Source organism: Nothobranchius furzeri, chromosome 1, assembly GCF_043380555.1.
Source record: "Nothobranchius furzeri strain GRZ-AD chromosome 1, NfurGRZ-RIMD1, whole genome shotgun sequence".
NCBI classification, from domain to species: domain Eukaryota; kingdom Metazoa; phylum Chordata; class Actinopteri; order Cyprinodontiformes; family Nothobranchiidae; genus Nothobranchius; species Nothobranchius furzeri.
In genome coordinates this window covers 37,431,065-37,452,861 of record NC_091741.1, presented here as the reverse complement: position 1 = coordinate 37,452,861, position 21,797 = coordinate 37,431,065, and the positions used below count along the sequence as shown (strand labels likewise).

The following is a 21,797-nucleotide window of genomic DNA, read 5'->3' as shown; positions in this document are numbered from 1 at the left end:
AAACTTCACCTGAGTGGTTATTTTAGTGCTTAAAGACTTTAACACTTGTCATTAATCCAAAAAGGTTTCAACACGATAGAAACCATTAACTTTCCTGGATTATGAGCAGGAGTACGAGATGATTTTCCAGGTAAACACAAATACAGTAAAAATGAGTAAAGTTTGTTTTTATGGGGTTAATTTAGCCCGACGAAGCTCTGCAGCCTGTCGTTCATAAAGAAGTTGTAAAGCTGACTCAAAAGGCCAAAATTAGAAATGTTTATTAATTCTAGACAAATACCAGAACAGAAAATTTCCTTGAAAGTCGTCACAGACAATACAACGATGGCAGAGGAGAAACTAGAGGGTTGCAGGATGGAGTCCTGCTCAGTCTGTTGAAGCCGTTGTGTCCTTGGGCGAGATGCTTCACCCTCGTTGCCTGCTGGTCTTGGTCGGAGGGACCGGTGGTGCAGCTGTGTTGTAGCTCATCATCACCCGTGTGAGTGGGTGAATGACTGATGGTGTTGTAAAGCTTCATCTCCTCATGCTTAGACTACTGTAACTCTCTTTTCACGTGTCTGAGCAGAACCTCCCTGAACCGTCTACAGGTGGTTCAGAAGGCCTGTGCTCGGCTTCTGACCAAGTCCTCCAAACACACCCACATCACCCCGCTTCTCCTCCAGCTTCACTGGCTGCCAGTCAACTTCAGGGTTCATTTCAACATCCTGGTTCTGGTCTATAGGGCCTTACATGGACAAGCACCATCTTACATTGGTGATCTTCTTAGTCCCTACACCCCCAGCAGGTCCCTGAGGTCCAGTGACCAAAGCCTACTGGTTGTGCAGCACCAGGCTAAAGGTCAAAGGTGACAGATCATTTGCTGCTGTGGCCCCCAGACTCTGGAACTCTCTCCCCCTGAGCCTGAGATCAGTGGACTCAGTGGTCTCCTTTAAACTCACCTGTTCAGGCTCTGGCGTGACCTTCATCACCCTCTCCTTCTGCTCTCATTTCACCTTTCCTGGGATCCTGCATTAAATTTTCTTATTCATTTTTGTCTTCCTTCATAGTTTTCAATCTAAGTTTTTCCTCTTTCACAGTTTTTATTACAATATTTCTATTTTTGAATATTTTTTGCTTTTACCGTAAATCCTCTAATACAGGCCCGGGCCTGTATTTGACTCAAGCTCATCAAGCTCCAGGCCTTTATTGGAAGGAGGGCCAGTATTAGAGGCAGGCCTCTGTTTCTATTTGAGCAAAATGAACTAATGGTTCGCTGGAGTTTTTGGCAATTAAAATTTAAAATTGCGCCCACTTTTTCAAAGTTAAACACATTTCTTTTAACAACGGTAGTTCCTGCTTCAGCCCTCTCCCCCCTCCCCCTGCTTCAGCCCTCTCCCCCCTCCCCCTGCGCTGCGGCTGCAAACTCACTGATGCGCCTGCAGCCTCTCGGAGTTCCTGCTGCTCTAAACATTAAAATAATTATTTCCTTTTCTGTTCCTCACTTCTGATGACCTTCAATGGTGTCTGTTTGTTGCAACCACCAGGTACAAAAACTAACTTGTTTTTATTTGACTATTTTTCTGTCCTGCCTGTTTACTATCTTCCTGCATCTCCTCTCAATCCTAAAGAAAAACTGCTACCTGGGTTCATATATATTCACCTCATGAGTTACCTTTGAACTGCAGTTCTAAAAGATCTACCGACCGCAAAAACAGCGGAGTGCTCGCTGTTTGGCGGCTGTATCAGTGATCAGTGCGTCGGAGGACAAGGTGATGCCCGCAGCGCCCCGCTCCACAGCGTGCAGCGAAACGCATCAGGCGCAAATAAAAGACAGAAAACATTAAAGGAAATGAACTGACATGAACGATGGCGTGTTAAATTAGTTTTTGAGGTGGCGACACCTGATTGTTACTGTGGCCGTGCTCAGGAGGCAGATCTACCGACCGCGAAAACAGCGGAGCGCTCCCTGCTTGCCGGCCGCATCAGTGATCTGTGCGTCGGAGGACAAGTTGATGCGCCCCGCTCCACAGCAGCGATACACATCAGGCGCAACTAAAAGACATAAAACATTAAAGGAAATGAACCGACATGAACGATCGCGTGTCAGTACCTACGGTCTGGCACAGCGCGTTGCCCCGCCCCCCCGAGCGCAGGAGCTTGTCACCTGCTGACAGCAGGCTGCTGTCTTTTCCGAGGGCTGCATCTTGCCGGTCATTATCACGTGACAGCGACTAGTCGATGACAGGCATAAAAAGTCACTATAGTGAAGTTGACTAGTTCATACACCCCCTACTGCTGCTCTCCAGAGTGTTCTGCAGCATAATCAGCACGTTCTCTTTGAACTTGATAGTGTAATGACCTGGCTGGGGTTGTAAGCCAGGTGCATTCTGGGTATTGTGTTATATGTGTTTTCTATCGTTCTGCTAGTTCCTACAGGTGCTGGCCAGTAAATTAGAATATCATCAAAAGGTTGAAAATATTTCAGTAATTCCATTCAAAACGTGAAACTTGTACATTATATTCATGCAATGCACACAGACCAATGTATTTCCAATGTTCATTACATTTAAATTTGATATTCATAAGTGACAACTAATGAAAACTCCAAATTTGGTATCTCAAAAAATTAGAATATTCTGAAAAGGCTGAATATAGAAGACACCTGCTGCCACTCTAATCAGCTGATTTACTCAAAACACCTGCAAAGGCCTTTAAAAGGTCCCTCAGTCTTGTTTTGAAGGCACCACAATCATGGGGAAGACTTCTGACTTAACAGCTGTCCAAAAGACAATCATTGACACCTTGCACAAGGAGGGCAAGACACAAAAGGTGATTGCTAAAGAAGCTGGCTGTTCGCAGAGCTCTGTGTCCAAGCACATTAACAGACAGGCGAAGGGACGGAAAAAATGTGGTAGAAAAAAGTGTACAAGCTCTAGGGATAACCGCACCCTGCAGAGAATTGTGACGACAAACCCATTCAAAAATGTGGGGGAGATCCACAAAGAGTGGACTGCAGCTGGAGTCAGCGCTTCAAGAACCACCACGAGGAGACTCATGAAAGACATGGGATTCAGGTGTCGCATTCCGTGTGTCAAGCCACTCTTGAACATGAAACAGCGCAAGAAGCGTCTCGCCTGGGCCAAGGACAAAAAGGACTGGACTGATGCTGAGTGGTCCAAAGTTATGTTTTCTGATGAAAGCAAGTTCTGCATTTCCTTTGGAAATCAAGGACCCAGAGTCTGGAGGAAGAGCGGAGAAGCACAGAATCCACGTTGCATGAGGTCCAGTGTAAAGTTTCCACCGTCAGTGATGGTGTGGGGTGCCATGTCATCTGCCGGTGTTGGCCCACTCTGTTTCCTGAGGTCCAGGGTCAATGCAGCCGTCTACCAGGAAGTTTTAGAGCACTTCATGCTTCCTGCTGCTGACCAACTTTATGGGGATGCAGACTTCACCTTTCAACAGGACTTGGCACCTGCACACAGTGCCAAAACCACCAGCACCTGGTTCAAGGACCATGGTATCCCTGTCCTTGATTGGCCAGCAAACTCGCCTGACCTTAACCCCATAGAAAATCTATGGGGTATTGTGAAGCGGAGGATGCAATACGCTAGACCCAACAATGCAGAGGAGCTGAAGACGACTATCAGAGCAACCTGGGCTCTCATAACACCTGAGCAGTGCCACAGACTGATCGAGTCCATGCCACGCCGCATTACTGCAGTTATTGAGGCAAAAGGAGCCCCGACTAAGTATTGAGTGCTATACATGCACATTCTTTTCATGTTCATTCTTTTCAGTTGGCCAACATTAGAGAAACAAACATTTTTTCATTGGCCTTTAGAATATTCTAATTTTCTGAGATACCAGATTTGATGTTTTCATTGGTTGTCACCTATAAATATCAAAATTAAACGTAATAAACATCGGAAATACATTGGTCTGTGTGCATTGCATGAATATAATGTACAAGTTTCACGTTTTGAATGGAATTACTGAAATATTTTCAACCTTTTGATGATATTCTAATTTACTGGCCAGCACCTGTATGTGCTGATTTGCGTGTTGTGTGAGTGTTATGTAAGCCACAGGGAAGGTGATGTGTGTTCTGTGGAGGGGTTGAATTAGCATGGTTAACTGACACCGTGACTCTGTGTGGTAGGAGCGTGATAGAGGATCGTGTCTGTTGCGTTACAAAGCGTTGAAGAAAAAGCCTAATAAAGGTCTGCGTGAACCCCTACTGCCTCCTGCTGGTTGATTTGGGGACTATAACACTGCCGCTGGGACGCTCGTACTTGCTTGTTACCACATTCCATCCGGCCACAATAAGAGACCGGCCATTATTCACCTCCGCTGACTCCGACAACGGCCAAAATTGGAGACCCGGCCTTTAATTGAATACCGGCCTGTATTAGAGGATTTACGGTATTTTTGCTCTAGTGAAGCACTTTGTGAGTTTTATCTTGAGAGGTGCTATATAAAAAATCCTTCTTCTAAAGCGCCTTGGGGTGTTGTAGAGCCCTAGAAGGTGCCATATCAAATACAGGCCATTTCCCATCAAACACACAGACTGAGAGGTGCATGAAACCGAGAAGTTTTAAATCCGCGTTGCCACGAAACAGAACCCTGAAACGAACAAAGCCAGAGTCTGGGACAAACACGGCCCGCAGAGGATCCGATTGTCTCTGAAGAGGCGCTGCTGTGGAGCGGAGCGCATCACCTGTTTTGTCCTCGGTGACGCACCTAACTGATGCGGCCGGCGCGCACTCCGCTGTTTTTGCGGTCGGTAGATCTTTTAGAACTGCAGTTCAAAGGTAACTCATGAGGTGAATATATATGAACCCAGGTAGCAGTTTTTCTTTAGGATTGAGAGGAGACGCAGGAAGATAATAAACAGGCAGGACAGAAAAATAGTCAGATAAAAACAAGTTAGTTTTTGTACCTGGTGGTTGCAACAAACAGACACCATTGAAGGTAATCAGAAGTGAGGAACAGAAAATGAAATAATTATTTTAATGTTTAGAGCAGCAGGAACTCCGAGAGGCTGCAGGCGCAGCAGTGAGTTTGCGGCCGTTGCACGGGGTGGTGGGGTAGTGTGTGTGTGTGTGTGTGTGTGGGGGGGGGGGGGGGGGGGGACTGAAGCAGGATGCAGAAACTACCGTTGTTAAAAGAGATGTTTAACTTAGAAAATGTGTGTGTGATTTTAATTGGCAAAAACTCCAGCGAACCAACCAGGTGTATGACGTCATCAGTAGCTGCGTTTACATGTGCAAAATGTCTTTAATCCGATTATTATTCGGATTAGAATATGACTGTGCACAGGGGCCCTGGAAATTTAAATCCAATTATGTCAAGTGTTTACATTTGTCATAAATTTGATCGGAATAAACCATTTTGTCATGCGCAGATCGACCTATTACACTGAAAAAGACCGTAGAAGAAGAAGTGGCGGACTTCCGCTGTAAACAAACATGGCTGCGTGCATGTAAAAAATGGAGCACGACGATGCTTTTCGGAGCGTAATTTTATTTTTTGTCGTCACAATTTTACAAATACAAACCAAACTGTTTATAGTTTTCCAGATGTTAAATAGGGGGAGACAGCAGGATGAAAATTTCTTAATACCAAGAACCGTAACTTTAGTCCCCCCTCCTCCTGCAAAGACAAGGAGCCACTGGAGGAAAGTGAGGAGTAAAGACTGGTGGGAGAGGATTGTTCTTTTGGAGTTCACCCTTCAAGAGTGGAAGCAGAATTTCCGCATGTCACGTGTGTCATTCATGAAACTTTGCTCGTTAATGGAGAGTTATATGGCTCCCGGAGACGTTACTGTGAGGGCTGCTGTTCCTGTCATCATGCGGATTGCAGTAGTTCTGTATAAACTGGGTAGCTGTGCAGAATACAGAGTCGTGGCGAACCAATTTGGAATAAGTAAAAGCAGCATAACGAAGTTTGTGTACATGTTCTGCAAAGGCACGGTGCCGGGTCCAATCAAACAGTTGATCCGTGCACCAGCTGAGGAAGAGGCAAAAGAGATAGCCAGACGGTTTGAAGCATCCCATAATGGGGCTTATCGATGGAACACACATTCCCATCCTTCCTCCTTCAGACGGCTACAAGGATTTTGTAAATCGTAAAGGATGGCCATCCTACGTACTCCAGGCTGTTGTAGATGACAAATTCAGGTAAAAATTACTACTCCATCACCTGCCATGTTCAGAAATAAATTAGTGGGGGTAGATTTTTCAGTAACCAGAGACCCCAAACTGCACCAAATTATTAGAATGACCCCTTTGTTTACAGCTAATCATGTGCACAATAAAGCTGTTTAATTTGTTTCATTTATTCCTCTCATGAAGGTTTTGGAACATCAGCTATAAAATGCCAGGCAGTGCACATGATGCAAATGTCCTACGCCAGTCAGACCTCTTCAGAAGGGCTCATCTCCTACCCAAAGTAGGAAAAGATGTTTTTGAATGGAGAGCCGCTTGAAATGACTGCTTGCCTGGATTTTAAAATACATCAATATGTGCTTGTAAATCACATATTAATAAAAAAATTACTTAATTCCCTTTTCTGTAACAGGGCATCAAGACCATTGGGGGAAAAGACACCTATCTTTTAATAGTTGGAGACCCTGCCTACTAGGGATGGGTACCTTTGACATTTGAATCGATCCGGTACTAATTTCCGGTACCTACGAATCGATACCGGTACTTAACGGTACCAATTTTCGATACTTTTGAGTGTTTATTATTTTAATTCTCTTTTATAATTAAATCTATATTTTTCTCAATATATAACAATATTTGATAAATATCACGATAAATAACATTCAACTGTTTGTATTTTAACATCGTCCTTGTAGTTTTATACGCTGATTATTAAACTGAAGCAAACATCTTTACTGTGAACTAAATTTACTGTGTATCTTCATTCCTTTTGCCGTCCTTTTTCATTTGATTTTTCCTACTGGGAAGTTAGAATTTCCAAGGAGAAAGCGAACGCACCATTAGCTGATAACGGTGGCAATGGAAGCTAACATATCAAGCTAACGTTATCTTAAACAGTTTATTTAGCTGCTGGAGCAGATTAAAACGATGATGCCTCACACTTAGATTGTTGTCACTGGTTTCATCTTCACCCAATCACCCGTCGCATTTAGTAAAGTGAAGCCAGACTTTAGAGCGCGTCCATGTTTTTCTAGTCGGGAATTCGGAGTTCCGAGGAAAAAGCGAACGCACCACTAGCGAAACGGAAGCTAACATATCAAGCTAATTTTATTTACCTACCGGAGCAGATTAAGACGAGGATGTCTCACTTAGATCGTTGTCGCTGGTTTCATCATCACCCAGTTACCCATCACATTTAGTGAAGTGGACCCAAGCTTTAGCGTGCGTTCTTTCTATCATGCTGCTCTGTTTACAACTCGCTCGCAGCGACCGACGACATAACGCTCTTGCGCATGCGCAGCTGTCTAGGCAAGTTCTCGTTATGAAAGACGGGTACCGAAACGAGGCACCGTTTCAAATGACGTGAATCGGTGCTCGGTCGGTACTATGGAATTCGGTCGGTACCTTAAAAAGTACCGAATTCGGTACACATCCCTAGCTTCTTGACTGGCTGATCAAGGGATATTCAAACTCACCTCGGCTGACTCCAGAGCAGGAGTCCTTCAACACCTACATCAGCTCAGTCAGGGTTGGAGTGGAAATGACTTTTGGATTGTTAAAGTCAAGGTGGAGGGTTCTGCTAAAAAGAAGTGACTTTCATTTCACTTTTGCACCAACCATGATTGCCACATGCTGTGTGCACTGCACAACTTCTGTCAGAACGAAGATCAGGCCAGCAACAGCTGGTTGGAGGAGGCCTGTGATTGGGCAATTAATTTTCCTCAACCCAACCAGCCGGTTAATCCCCAGTGCAGCAGTTGTGGAAGCAGCACTAGAGAGGTGTTGACTACCTATTTGGCGACAACATTCCCACTCCGAACGGGACACCTACACTAAGTGTTTCTTAGTTCCAGATTTACCAAAAAAGTTCTAAGTTACCTATTTTAAGTTCAGAAAAATGTTTCCCCAAGTACTGAAAGGCGTTATTTCACAGGTTTGTACATATTATAGCACAAGAACAATAAAGCATTACTTTGTGCTTAAAGCACTATTTATTAATCCATTCAATTAAATGAACATTCTGCTGTACTTTTTGAACTTGACAGCTGGTGCTGTGTGAATACTCCTGAGTCTCGAAATTAAACATTTTCCAAAGCATTTAAAGTTTAAAAAAAAAATAAAAAATAAGCATATACAGTGCTTTTTCATGTGGTGAACTCTGTGGAATTTTTTGTCATCTAGGTCACCAAATCAAACAAAACATAAATATAACATGTTCTGACCTCAGAAACATTTTTTTTTCTTCACCTGAGTTATACTTCACAAATACTGGAACATATGAAGAGTACTTTAAAGAAAAGTTTGTACTTAGCTACTATTGTTGTGAACATAAATAAAGTGCAAAAATACATCTCCAGAACATCTACTCTATATCACTCAAGTTTGCTAATGCACTGCAACTACCATGGGAAGTTGCAGAAACCAAAATGTCACAACTGAATTGTTTAAAATAACATACTTCTAAACAACGGAACAGAATTTCAAATTGTGAATATCATTTTAGCTCAAATCTTGTAGGGTGTAGTCAGAATTGTAATTTTTACTGTAGTGTGCATTTTGGCCAAACTCAGCCGACCCAACGTAGTTGCGGTAATGGTGCTGAGAGGAGTTTACTGAAGGAGGTACTGATGGTGGAGGAGGTGGACGAATGATGGTTCTTAGGCCATCCAAAAGGTGGCCGATGAGTCGCTCATTTGACCGGAACTCTCTTCACTGACTATGTTTACATGCAGCCAATATCCGGGTTATGATCGGGTTAAGGTCGGCATTCGGGTTTCTGAGTTGATCAGAATAACCCGTTTACAAGCATAAATAGAAAGAGTTACCTCTAACTTGCATAACCCGATTTAAATGCGGACGTTGGGCTAGCGTCAGGACGTATGGACTACGTCCAGACGCAATATGCGTCATTTCCGGTTCTTCTTGTTCCGGTATCCGTGAAAACAACAACATGTTTCCCAGTTCGGAAGAGATAGCGACCGCGTTTGTTTGCGCTTTAGTTTCCTCGTCACTCCAAAAGTGTGGTGCTGTGCCGCGACTCGCCATGTTGCTCCCAACTTGTTGTTTACTTCCGGTGTTCTGGCGCATACAAGACGTCTCGCTACTCAAAAGACCAAGATTCCTTGCGAACAGAGCATGCGCAGAACACACGCTTTGATGGGGATATCCCGATATGCGTTTACACGACCAAACATTCGGGTTAGAAAAGGGTTACCCCAGGTGTAGTAACCGGGTTTTTAAAAACCCGGTTATGAGCATATCTGGGTTTCTGGCGGTGTTTACATGGACCTGCGGAACCGGGTTATTGTGAATATTCGGGTTTTAAAAGGGTTACTGGCTGCATGTAAATGCACTGAATGAATCGTGTGACAAGACGCTTCTCTCTCTGCAGTCAAAGTCCACTCGATTTTCCTTTGACTGTCAACTTTAAAAATAATTAAGTCATGCTGCCCCTACTGTGTCAGGTTGTTAAAGCATTTGTTCTTAAGGATGAACCTAATTTCAGACTTTCAGACCTCCTCCATCACAGCCAAAGAGTTGGGAAGATTCTGGAACGTCTGCTCGTTTAAACCAAAACGCCGCTTTCATCCGAGGCGGGGGCGGGCGGGCTAGTTCTGACCAGAACCAACTAAATATTTTGCCAGCAAACAAAAATCAAGCTTCTAATGGCCAGAAAACTTTCCATTTCTGTGAAATCCGGTTAACACGCTGCATGAGGCGACACCCAAGCCTGTGTTTACAGCTGCACGGTGTTTACCAGCTCATCCACAAACAAGGTTCACTCATGTCCGAGGGCTGATTGAACACTTAAAAATTCATGCAAAATGGCTTTTATACAAACCAGTCTGCATCACACATGGTGTAAAAGTCATGAACAGACATTGTGTCGCAGAGGAAACGAGACGCTGCTTTCAGCAACCCGCCTACTGCACGCTGTCGGTACAGGATCGGCTCGGCCGGGGTACTTCGACTGCCGATGACGTCAAAGTACGGCAAACCCACTCGGACAAAATACACTACACATCTATACTGTTGGAAAGAATTTAGCAGTTTTGTTATTAAAATAATGTTTCTTATGACGTAAGTTTGTGTTTAAATGGTATTTGTAAAATAAAACACTATATTGCATTCATAATGTTGAACTCTTTGAGCACATCCCTTGAAGGATCATTGGTATTAGCAACACCTGTGAAATTGTATTTGCAGGAAAGAAGTGTGTCCCGTTTATTGAAGTATTTTGTGTTCAGTTACGCTCATAGCTGCTAGCCAAAACTCTGGAGTTAAAAGTTTTCTGGCTTTACTAAAATACCTGGCTGTACTTATTTGATTGATGGTAGTTTTAATTTCTATTAGACTCCAAATGTAATCATTTGGCACGTTTCTAATTCATAATTTGTAAGAATGTAATCGGTGATATTAGCATTAGCATTCCTATGGGTTTTTCCATGTATATTAGCATTGCGCTAACCACTCGCTGCCAAATTTCAGCCTTTGCGATTAGAAAATCTCCCTTTGTCACATCGCAATTTAATTGCACACGCAGTTAATCGTTCAGCCCTAATATACATGCAGCTCTATGCTAAAAGTGTATTTTCAAAGAGGTAATGATGGATTTCTTTGTAAAAGTTGTCCATCGTTCCAACAGAAACATTTGCCTGGACCAACGTAACGTGATTACATAATTTCCGTAACGTTCATGTTCAGCCAGTCAACTACTTTGACGTCATCAGCAGTTGAAGGACCCCGAGCCGATCCTGCACCCGAGCAGATCCTGTACCGACACCAGCAGCATTCCAACACGGATACGCTAAAGCAAGGCTAGAGCAATAAAAACACAACTAAATGATGTCATTAAAGCTAAAGCAGCTCTGTTTGGTACTAAAAGCAGTCGAGCACCTGCTGTAATCTGATCATTAAAGGTTTAATATTTGATCAACCCCAAGAATACTTCAGCCCGTGTCCAGAACCGGGATCGAACCGCTCAGTTGGGGTTCACGCCAGATAAAAGAACAATGTGATATTTTAATGCTGCCTTTGTGGTTCTGATGATGTGAAACAGTGAGGGGAAGTTCGGTTCATTGTTCACAGAAAGTTTCACCTTCAGCAGGACTTTAAAAGGCCACACTCGAGAAAAGGTCAAGTGTTGAGAGTATGGTGCAGCAGCAGTGAGGCTTTGGGACCAATCTGACCTTTGACCTAAAAACACAGCAGCCATGAAGTTTCACTGAGCGTCTGAGAGCCAAACCCCACGGCGATGTCATCAGTCAGACTTCTCATCTCCCTTTAACGAGGTGAGAGTCAAAACGCAAAAGAGACCGTCTGAGATTTTGTGGAATTTGCCTGCTGATCCCTCTTCCTCCTCCTCATCATCATCATCTAAGTTTACAGTGAAAGCTGCACCATGAAAGGTTTTAACCTCATCAGAATAAACCTCTATACTACTTTTAGGCTAAGATGCTAAATAAATGTTTTTTCTCAAAGACTTTCCAGACAAAATAGGCATCAGACTATAGATCTGCACAGAACTATGGGTGAAAAATCTGATTTAAATTATCATAAATAAACACACAGGTACCAGCAATAGAAAGTCGTTTAGTTTGCTTCCTGTTGTATTTATTGTTCTTGCTGCGACTCTATAAGCTGCAGAGATCGTGGAAGTTGCATTTCCCAGGAATGCTCATCCAACCCTCTGCCTTCTAACTTTATTATACATCAGAGCTTGGAAAAGGTTTGTCCCTGAAAGGCAGCACAGCAGTAACACAATGGCTGCAAATAATAGCTGATAAAGCAAATTGCGTGACCCTGACACATACAGGCATGCAGCCTGTTTTATCACAGCATGACAACACTAGAGGTGCAGCTCTGTGATGGAAAACACCAACAGTAGATCTTAGTCATTTTCTGAAGATGAAAATACATAAAAACGGGACATTTTTTGGAAAACATGTGTTTGCATTTTTTATTATGCTGGATTTACCATTATTTACCACTATAGTCCAGGAAATGACCAGCGAGCTACATTATTTTGTATTTTTAAGATGAGTTTTACAGTATTTGAAGCTGCATCATGCTTGAGTGGAAGGACTGAGAGACACTCATAACATGTCAGGGTAGCAGCATTAATGTTGTGATTCCCCAAAATCGTGTTTTTACAATCAAACAATACATTTATATACAAAAACGTATCCCTACTCTAAATGTAAACATTTAGAACTATATTAAGATTTAAGTGGGCCAAATATAACAGCATTTTTTTCATTGTAAATTAACATTTGTTTACGTTTACTGTTCCCTCGCTTTATTTTGAAGAATTTACTTCATTTCCGTTTTATAGTATTTTTAATAATTACACGTTTCCCGTTTTGTGAGATGGCTACACATTAAAAATACAAACTCCCAGCAGCACTCGCACCCAAGAAACACGGTTTAAAGCCGCACATTTAACCGCTTTTAAACGAAACCAAACCATCGTTTTATTTCATGTGAAACAGGGGCAGGACGAAGCTGATCAAAATGAGTGACAGGCCAACATAGCCAATCATAAACCAGAGAGCTCGCGCTAACCCCCAGCAAAGGCTGTGATTGGTGCACAGACGATGCGGGAGGCCTTGTCAAAAGAACATTAATTAGACGAATTACAACCGGAAATAAAGCTTTTTGAAAGACGAAACAAATAAAACAATGCCACTGAAACGTATTTAATGACACGATCGTTTTTATTTAGTTTAAAGAAGAGCTATTTTTAACATGGTACCTTGATGTTTCTGCTTTTGGGGTAGTTTATAGAAGCACCTGGTTTTATTTTATGGAGCGAAACCGGAAATGTTCTCCCTGATTCTGCTAGCTCAACAGTGGGGGGTTTGGCTAGGTAGGCCTCGGTGAATACAAATAAGCACAAAGTTTAAATGTTAAAACACAAGCTACCCATTTCCCTTCACGCGCAGCAAGCCGGTAAATTCCACCCAGGTGTTTAATAAAGTGCCGAAAAGAGTCTTTGTTGTGTTACACCTGACTTAGTTTGAGCGGCAGCCTTTACGGAGCTGCCGTCATTCAGCCCCGCGGCGACGCTACCGTCTCCGGCGACAGCAGCGTTTCGGGACAAGTTCCCCAGCTTCTGCCCAACCGAAAAACAACAACTCGCACGGGAGGCTCACCTTGCTCTCAGCTCGACGGGTCCTCCCGGTTCACATCGCTACGCGTAAACCCCCGGCCGGAGCGCTACCGCAGAGAAATGTCCATGGTCCCGTACCAGGAAGTCCAGAGCACTTGTGAAACTCCGTGTGGGGGAACAGCCGAACAGGATCCCAGCCAGGTAGCAATGCGCCGCCCGCCGGGCTGATCTGATGCCAGCGGCTGCGTGCTGCAGCGGAAAGCAGCACCTGCTTCACTCAAGCCTTCTTTACTTCAGAAATAAATAAACTCTTTCATATCTAATGTCCAGTTTTATGCCCCCTTCGTTATTGTTTAACTAAAAAGTGTCACTGGACTAAACCGATAAATGAGGTTATGATGCAGTTTTAAATTAAAATATAGATTTGAGGTAAAAACGCTAATTAAAAGTTTTTTTTTTAAATATTTTATTTCATTCACAATGTATAAAATAAACACAAATACAGGATACATTAACATATTGAAAAAAAACATCTGAATGAAAAGGAGCAGATAGAAGAAAAAATCTTATGATTTATTCTACACCTTTTTACGAAATAAAATTATCCGCCAAACAAACACAATATAACCTCAGTCACTTTCTAATATTTTCATGTCTAATCTTTGACATTATAATTCACCTTTTCATAATTACTAAATACATTCGATTTTATACATTTTTTAAATATAGCAAGTGAAGTTGATTCTTTAAATTCCTTTTTAATGGCATTCCACAATCTTACACCATTTACAGAAATGTTACATTCCCTCACTTTGGTTCTGAATCTAGGTTTCTTAAAGACATCAGTTTCTTTTAACATGTACCCACTTACTCTCTTATGAAACATTTTCTGAATATGTTTAATTGCATATTTGTTTTTCTTTGTTGTGGCATGTTCAAGTCAGATAAAAAAAGGGGCCAAAGCTTTCCAAAACAACCTGGCTCTAGTGATACAGTTACTGAGCTGAGCCCCCAGTAGTACCAGCTCCCAAGTGCAACCAGTCTGTACAATTGAGAAATCACATGCAGGCTTCAAGATATCAAAAAGGACCACATTCTGCATAAATTAATTAATAAAAAATAATGCAGATTGCAGGGATTAAAATAACCCAAACAAAATTTAAGACTTGAAATAACCAAACTTTATTTTATTTTATTAACTCATTACTCAGTTCTGTTGTTTCTTCCCAGCTTTTATAAAGCAGGACTTGATATGAAGACGTGTGCCGATTGTGCACATGCTACACATTAGGAAGCTTCTGTCTCATGTTTGCCTCACAAATGATCCCTTGTGTTTACATGACAGCAACTCAAAATGTGACATTTGCTTGCACAAACTGTAGTGTAGTGCTGTTCCACCCAGGTAAAGGTGGATCTACGCTGCCCAGCCCCAAAAAAGTCCACCATGATTTAACCAAGCAGGTAGGAGCCTCCTGTTGGATAATTACTGCATGGGCAATCATCTTTCAGCTGCAACAAGTTCTTTAACCTAACTGGTGCAATGAGCTGCTTCTCTGTTCTTAAACCACGTGGAAAGACACATGGTGGTCGTGGAGAAGATGATAGTCTGTGTGAGAAGCGTCAGACGCCTCTGCGGTCTGACTCATGAACGCCAACCGTAGACCTGGCCACTCCAGCGGTTTTGTTTCAGTCACATGACCCGGTGTTGTGTTTGCACCTGAACTGGCCCGCTCTGACACTGGTCCTACACTGACTTGTGTAAAGTAGCTGCTTTTCTAATTATTGATTCCTTATATTATCATCATTTCATTGCATTTATTTCTTAATTCTAGTTTTGCTTATCATTTATTTTTTCTTGCACCAAGTACCGCAGCAGTTTCCTAATGTGATTCTCACACACATGGCAATAAAACCCTTCTGAGTCTAAGGCCTAGTCCTCACGTAGCCGGGTTTTTTTTTAAACGAATATCCGCCCCTCCAAAAACTTGCATCCACACCACCTCGTTAAAAAAAAAACTGTACACACGTACCCGGATAAATACGTTGTTATGGACATGCCAGACCTGTAGGCGGCAGTACTTCCCCCTTCTTAACCTCATCCTTCGTCTGTGGTCTTCCGCAAGGAGCAGTAATTCCGCTTGCAAAAACAAACAAGCAAAAAGCGCTTGGACAATTGATAAAGCGAGCGCAGCTCTGAGGGCATCCATGCTGTCGGCTAGTGTAAACACAGCTCGCACACGTGATGTCAGCATTTTTTTGTCGCGGAAAGCGACGTTGCGGACCTTAAAACTCCAGTTTTGTCTGTCCACACGCAGACACCCAAAATGGAGAAAACGCAGATCTTCACTTTGGCCGGAGTTTTTAAAAATATCCATTTTCGTGTGAAAAAACTCAGTTTTCGTGTGGATGACAGACCAAAACGTAGAAAAATATCTACGTTTTGGCAGATCCCCGGCTACGTGTGGACAGGGCCTCAATCATTGGCATGCATCAGGCTGAGGAAACATCTACGGAGGATGCAGAGATGACTAAAACTAGGTTAGGGACTGTCCCAACGCATTGCTAAAACTTGTCCGATGAGTCCAGACGGATCTGTTCCAGAGTGATGGTGCATCAGGGTAAGAGAGGCAGATGAAGTGATGCACCCATCATGCCTAGTGCCTACTGCACAAGCCTGCTATGATCTGGGCTTGCTGCAGGTGGTCAGGTCTATGTTCAGCAACAGGATGTGCTCCAAGAATGAGGTCAGCTGACTACCTGAATGACCAGGTTACTCCATTTTCCCTGATGGCATGGCCTTATTCCAAGATGACAATGCCAGTATTCATCGGACCCGTATAGCAAAATGGTTCAGAGTCCAGACCTTAACCCCACTGAGAATCTGGGATGATCTGGAGAAGGCTTTGTGCAGCGGTGTTATAACCTGTCTAGGAGGGGCCAGGCCATAACATGAAGGTGGATTCCCATTTGGCACAAGTACCACACCAGTTTGACTCATCTACAGTGAGTTTATTTACAAGTTGTTCAGTATTGACTGAAGGCGAGGGAGGATAAATATAATTCAGGGTGAACCAAAAGCCAAAACAACAAACAAAAATACCCCTAACTTCCATAATCATCTTACCTACAAATTAAATAAAAAATAAATACAGCCAAACTTACCTCCCATGATTACAAACACAGGAGAAAACTGAATGGACCAATAAAAATGGCAGGTTCACCCCTACTTTCCTCAAATTTAACATCAGGTCTTTACACAGGACACACTAAGTGGGTGGCAGCAGAATGGAATAAGCTGCAGGTGGTGTTGACATCCCTCTTAAAGGTCTGCTCCCATCAATTATCCAATCAGGACGCTCCCCAGGCCACTGGTTGACCAATCTCATGTGGGCGCCTGCACTAAGAAACAGAAACATGAACAACACACAAAGCAGCATCTCCCTGAATAAAACAAATCACGACCCGCGGTCAGACTCTACCGTGATCAACGGAAGATCTCGGTGAAACGTTAATGCAACGTGGATGAAGATAGATCTGGTGACGTTGCAGAAGCTCATCGAAACGCCACAGAGAACGTGTGTCGTAATCAGAGCTAAAGGAGGTGCAACTAAATATCAGTGTGACCTTTTCTGTGGTGGCGACTTATTTTTTTGGGCCAGACCGTATTTATCTGGTTTGCTGTATTTACATGAATGTAGGTGGTCGTAGCTAGTTGTTAATGTCCTTGTCTAAGATTCAACCACATAAGGAGTGAGAAATAGTATTTCCGCGACTTCAGAGGCGAAGTAAAAGCTGCTTGAGAGGCTGAGTCGGGCCGGCGTGACGCGCTCTTTACAAGCACCAGCTGCCATTCCAAACTTGCGTTTCCAAAAACTTTATTAAAGTAACTCCAGTTAACTTGAAACGGCGTGCTCAAAATCAAACAGTACAAGTATCACAGCGGTCAGTTGACGGTCAACAAAACAGAGCCGTGTCCAGGACTTTTAAAATGGGGTGGCCTATGTGGGGCGCTTGTTTATTAATGGGTGGCACCAATGGTTATGCTTATTTATTTATTTATTTATTTACACAAATTGTTTATTTACTTTCTAGTGAATTTTTGAGTTTCACATTGCACAATCACCATTTTTTTCCTCTTCATCTTCTACTTTTGTGGTGGTTAGCAAGTCACTTCTTGTTGCATTACTGCCACCAACTGGAGTTGAGTGGGACTCTAAATACTATGTATGTGAATATGAAAAAATATTAAATAATATAAATACTACATGCCTGGGCTAGAAAACTAGGTGAAAGGTGCATGCAACCACACACTATTTTGGAGTTTACAACCCAAGCCTTTTGTCGACAATGTAAAGTCAATTTAAACTGGAACTTAGTGTGGTGGCACCTGGGGTGGCCAATCAGATTCTAAGGGTGGCATGTGCTACCCCAGGCCACTCCCTGGACACGCCCCTGCAACAAAAATATGCGGCAACCTGCTCACCCACTCCTCCCTTCCCCATATTATCTTTGCGGGTGCTGGAAATAAAAAGTTAAATCCCCACCCATGATCACCTGGCCTGACAATGATCTCCATTTACAACAAATAAACCCACCAAAAACACATAAACATTTATATGTCTCCAGTTAAAGTGTTTCCTCTTTTCTGTTAAAAAAATTTGACCTGATTAGAGTTAGACACGAGAAAAGAAAAATAGATGTTGTCCCAATCGGGTTTGTGTAGAACAGAACCAGAGAAAAGTCTGTCTCTGAGTTCAACACTCGCTACAGATGTGGAAACTTAACCACACGCTCAGAGTTGAATCAGGTTGGGTTTAGGAGGCCAACCATTTACAGAGTTTATAGTTAAACGCCTGTGGCAGATGGGATTATGGACAGCAGAGATCTGAGTGAGGACTAGGATTACCCTCAAGTGGAACAAAATCCATCAGAGCAGACCAGAATGGACCAAAAAAAAAAAGAAGAAGAAGCTGAGAAAATCAGGTTTAAAGCATCATCTGGGTTCAAACTTCAGGATCATAATAAAATATTAACATGATGATCAGGTGTTTTTGGTTGTTCGGGATTACACAAAAATCCTGCGATCAACAGCATCATGTCAGATAAAGAAGCTCCTGATGCAGACGTCTACAAAAATGTCACGAGTTGGAGGTTGTAGGACCAAAAATATCCAGGAGGCACACACACGAGGGACCGACAAGGAGCTGTGAACATGACTGGGTTTGCTGAGGAGGTGAGTGAAGACAAAGGGAGCAGGTGCACCGATCACTGATGAGAATGGCCGGTTGAGCTGAGGGATGAGAGGACACACCTAAACGCTGGAGGACTAAAACTCAACTGATAAACAACAAGACACGGGGACATTAGAACTACATACAAAAATACACCAGAAAGAAGAAACAGAAAACAGGAGAACAATTTGACTGAACTAGTAAACAAAAGACAAGAAGTAAACACAGGAGGGAAACTGAGGATGAAGGAGTTACACACACTGACTGAAGGCCAAATTGGTGAACGTGAGGGGAACAGGATGAGTAAAGGGACACTAGGACAACAGCTAAACTGAAGGGATGAACAGAACATAAGTAGATGAAGGATAATCAATATGAGAGCAAACATTAAGAGTGCACAGGGGTCAAAGGTGAGAGGTTCCCTGGGGGACATGGAGAACCAAAATGAATACACGAAGGAGAGGGGAACATAGGAGGACCTGGACAGGACATGAAATTGATCAGTGCTGATTTGATTTAGTAATTCTGCAACCATTTATGGCATAAGGTAGGTTTTGCACACCTTTTTACAATCGCTTTCATTTTGCCTCAAAATGTAAAAACAAATATTTTTGTGCATGATTACAAAAACGTGGGTTTTACTTCTAATTTAAACGGATATAATTAGTTGATTAAAATTGTTCTTGTTTGTGCTTTATTTTATAAACTCTAGACTTTTAATGTTTTTGTCTCATAATGCCCAATAAAGGAGGTTGTTGGTGTTAAGATTGTGGAGACTGAATATCTGCACGGCAGTGAGGGTGTTAACAAAACACAAAGTGGACAAATTCAAGTGTTTATGCACCGCAGAAATGATGATTACACTCTTTACTGCTAATATAATCAAATTGTTTTATAGTAATTTTGCAAAATAAAACATAAAAATAAGTTTAGACGCTTACTATGTGCAGCCTGATAACTTAAAGAGCAAGTACTTTTTTTCTGATAAACTATATAAATACGTGTCTAATCGTGCTGCAGACACATGTGATCAATAGTTTTGCACTTTAGTGCATTTTAGTTAAAATTTACATTTTCTGCCTAAAACTGTCAGTGTTGTGCCGTTGTCAGGTAAAAACTCTGCACTGTTTTTGAATTTAAATCTGCCATCGCTACTGGCTAAGAGGTACCCTAGAACGTTAGCTGGTACCATATGACATCACAATGTTGTGAGCCTGTGTGTGTATATTTGTTAATGGCTCTGCCCTCTCGGTCTGCTAGGCAACAGCATTTGTTGCATTTTTCAAACCAGAAGTGGGAGTGAAGTAATACTCTGGTAGGGGGTGACTTGCTCTTTAACCAAGGATCAGTACCGGTCCCTGCGCCGTCCCGGTGTTGGGTGGCTCTGCTCAGGTGCTGTTGGTCCGACAAATACAAGCACCACAATGGAGCGGTTTTTAAATTGTGTAGAGCCCAACTTGAACCAAATATTCTTAAACCGAGATTTGACCAAATATAATAAAATTAACTCAGAACAAATATGATGAGAAAATTGGTCATATTCTATTCTCTGGAGCAGAAAGTGGAACGATGAACAAACAGCTTGTTGTGGGTTAGGACATGCTGCTGTCTTAATAGGAAAAATAACCTTGAACTTGTTTATTCCATATTAATCAGAGTTTTGCTGCACGTGGGCACAAAACCATTCAGAAAACACAAATGAAGGGAACAAAAAGAACAAACTTCTCTAAAACACATTTATGAATTCTCAGACAGACTATTGATTTTCTCAGCGATGTCTGATTCGATCCAAGTCAGGATAGATCTTTTCATTTACTTCAGATGTGCTCACTTATTGGACACGTCCATCATCTGTCAAGGATGCACGTCCCTGTGAATCAGAGGCCAAATCCGAAGAGAACGGATCAGGCAAACTGGGAGCCGATTCCAATTCCTGCATGGCCTGATCAATCAATACGCCTCAGTCTGACAGGAATCAATAGGACTTATGGTCCAACCTGTTGAGGGTGTGGAAACAACGGATGCAGTAATCTGTAATCCAGGTTTAGAGTAAAAACTACGTTGTTTTTGATTTACCCTCCCTCACTCGAAAGCTAGACATAATTGAGTCACCATTGACATTTTATATTATATATATATATATATATATATATATATATATATATATATATATATATATATATATATATATATATATATGTATGTATGTATGTATGTATGTATGTATGTATGTATGTATGTATGTGTGTGTGTGTGTGTGTGTGTGTGTGTTTTCTCTTTTTATTTCAAACAAATAAAACAATACATATAGTAATTTCCAACTTCTCGGGGTCTTGTTCACGGGTGAGGGTAGGAGGGATCGGGAGATCGACAGGCGGATTGGTTCGTCGTCTGCAGCGATGCGGACGCTGAGCCGATCTGTCGTGGTGAAGAGGGAGCTGAGCCAGAAAGCCAGGCTCTCGATTTACAGGCCGATCTACGTCCCAATCCTCACCTATGGTCATGAGCTTTGGGTAATGACCGAAAGAACGAGATCGCGGATACAAGCGGCCGAATGAGTTTCCTCCGTAGGGTGGCCGCGCTCAGCCTTAGAGATAGGACGAGGAGCTCGGACATTCGGGAGGGACTCGGAGTAGAACCGCTGCTCCTCCGGATCAAAAGGAGTCAGTTGAGGTGGTTTGGGCATCTGGTCAGGATGCCTCCTGGACGCCTCCCTGGGGAGGTGTTTCGGGCATGTCCTGCCGGCAGGAGGCCCCCGGGTCGACCCAGGACACTTTGGAGAGGTTACATCTCCAATCTGGTCCGGGAACGCCTTGGGGTCCTGCCGGAGGACCTGGTGGAGGTGGCCGGGGAGAGGACGGTCTGGAGCTCCCTAGTTGGGATGCTGCCCCCGTGACCCAGACCCAGATAAGCGGAGGAAGACGACGACGACGAATTTCCAACTTAGATAACTTATCACAACCATAATTTTTTGAAAAGGAATAGGAAGAAGCATAGATGATTTCACCTATCGCTAAATCAACTTACTCATACTTCAAATATCAGAATACAACAACTTCTGATCACAAATTAGTGATCCTCTTGTCTATACCTGGAAAAAATTAATTCTTTGGATAATTTCTTAAATTGCACTATATTTAAACTTTATTTGATTATTTCCTCAAGACTATTCCATAAAATAACTCCACTAATTGAAATAATAATAATAATAATGCATTGAACTTATATAGCGCTTTTCTAGACACCCAAAGACACTTTTCACACTCTCACATTCACAGACTGCTAGTGATGGTAAGCTACTTGTAGCCA

At 42.6% G+C, this 21,797-nt stretch overlaps 1 protein-coding gene across 1 annotated transcript in view; it reads right to left on the bottom strand.

Moving 5' to 3' along the window:
• usp6nl (USP6 N-terminal like) overlaps positions 1 to 13,433 on the bottom strand; it is a 111,211-nt gene extending 97,778 nt beyond the window's left edge. Inside the window, exon 1 of the mRNA XM_015962052.3 lies at positions 13,301 to 13,433. The gene's annotated coding sequence lies outside the window, so the exon portion shown is untranslated. The remainder of the gene's footprint in view (positions 1 to 13,300) is intronic.
• Positions 13,434 to 21,797: the final 8,364 nt, after the last annotated feature.